Source organism: Octodon degus, unplaced genomic scaffold (assembly GCF_000260255.1).
Source record: "Octodon degus isolate 3935 unplaced genomic scaffold, OctDeg1.0 scaffold00197, whole genome shotgun sequence".
NCBI lineage: Eukaryota > Metazoa > Chordata > Mammalia > Rodentia > Octodontidae > Octodon > Octodon degus.
Genome location: NW_004524773.1, coordinates 614,247 through 616,470, shown reverse-complemented (window position 1 = coordinate 616,470; position 2,224 = coordinate 614,247).

Below are 2,224 nucleotides of genomic sequence, written 5' to 3'. Positions count from 1 at the left end.
CAGGGGCCCCAGGACTGCTACAGGATCTCACCAATCTGGGCCATGAACAGCAAGCTGGGAACAAACTCCTGCTAGGTCCTGACCTGGGGACCCGCAGTGTCTGCTGTGGGGACCAAGTGCTCATTACAGAAGAATTAAAGCCAGAGCAAACGAGCTCCTTCCAGGGACCCCCGGACCAGCTTTCTACTATCAAGCCAGCCCCACCTGAACTGTCGGAGGGCAACGAGCTCTCCCATCTTGCTGGTAGCAGGCAAGTAGCACACATGATGTGGACATGTTGCACAGGTGATTCCTTGTCCCTAGTGGGACAGAAGGAGGACACCATGAGATTTTATCAGGACGATGTGCCATTGCAATTTAGGAATTATTTCTGGAATTTTTTGTTTACTATTTTTGGATTGCAGTTGACAGCAGGTAACAAACTGTGGACATAAAATAGGATCAGAGGGGACCACTACACTTCCTCTCATAAGACATGGCCTAGGGGATTTCAGGTTACATGACAGCTGGCTTGGGCCAAGGGCTATTTGTCCTAACACGGCTTTTCAGAAGACAACGGCATACCTGGGAGATAAGGAGACGCTGCTGCAGGCTAAGGGCTGAGTGAAGAGGCCTGGAAAGGAAGGACTGAGGAAGAGGCACCTTCTTGGAACAGCTGCAGTTGCTGTTTCTCCAACTTTGGCGTTTACAGGGTTCGACATGCATTCATGAATGAACCTTTTTTCTTTTTTAATGTATTTAGTACAGGGTCTATAGGGTCTCACAACATATATTGGACTCAGTGATCCCCATTTTCAGCTTCCCAAGCACTGGGATTACAGGTGCACACCACCACACCCAGCCTTATTTTTTTTTGATTTTTTTTTTTTTAAATGAACAGGCATTCTTTTTTTTAATTTTTATTTATGTGTGTGTGTGTGTGTGTGGCCAGCTCAGCCCACCAGGGGGCGGGGCTGGCTGGCATGTGGTGCTGGAGGATTGAACCGCGGTCCCTGTGCTTTGCTAAGCTTGTTCTAAGTAGGTGCTTTAGACCACTGAGCCATCTCACCAGCCCTGAACAGGCATTCTTGAGATGCAGCCATCTCCTTCACCTTTCTCTGCCCCTCAAAGCTGTACCATGTTCTCATCCAGGACCGTCCTACACACTGGGCTGGAACTCTGAGGATTGCGCACGATGAGGGCTGTGTCCTTTATAAATGGGAGGGTCCAGGCACCAGAAGGCCCCCGGGGGCTCTGAGGAGCCTGGCTGCCAGGACACCGCCAAGATAGCCCTGTGCCACTCAGGTTCGTTTGCACGGGTCTCCGGAGCGCTGCTCTGCAGCTGCAGTAGAGGCCTGCAGGCTACACTGCCGCTTCTCCTCTGGGGCCCTTGGCCCTGCAGACTCTACGGCTTCCTGCACCTACTCATCTTTGGTAACCTGGTCACCCCTCTGCTACTGCCTGCAAACGTCCCCATCTTTTGGGCTCAATTCCCTGCACTACCTTCCTTTTGGTCTAAGCACAGAGGGATTTGTTTTCCTGACTGGGTGTTGCCTGTGTGAACAAGGAAGGCCATTCTGGACTGCTCTGCCGACCACTGGCCTGGGAGATGTGCCCTAGAAAGACGAGGCTGGGGGCAGGCTCTGTTTGGAGCCCTGCTTTGGCACGGAGCAGCTACTGGTCTAAATGGGTTAATCTCTGGGCTTTGATTTGTTCATCTGTGAAAGGGGCAACACAGTGACACTTGCACAGTGGTTCAGCGAAAGTTGGGCAATGTACGCAGAGCCTGTCGTGGTGACCCACAACCGTAACCCCAGCATCTGGGCAGGAGAATCATAAATTCACGTCCCGCCTTGGCAATGTAGAGACTTAAAGAGATCTTGTCTCAAAATACAAAGTACATAAGGCTGGGGATGTAGCTCAGAGGGAAGGCCCTGGAGACTGAGGAGGGGAGCTCTCCTGCCTGTTCCAAATTTACCTGGGTGGCCCCAACTGAGTAACTGCTGTCTGGTCTTCTTTCTCCTGTTAAATGTGGCTTTACCACATACTGCCCGAACAGAATTCTGACATACAGCTTTCTGCTGTTATGACCTCTTCTCCTCAGGGGCTAGAAGGGCACAGTCATCCTACTTTGGCTTGGCTCGCGTGTCAGAAGCGCCTTTGCTTGGCTGGATGGTGGCTGAGAAGGGACATTACAGTTATGTAATTCTCACTGCCTACCCGGGTGAGGTAGTGTGCGCCCGTC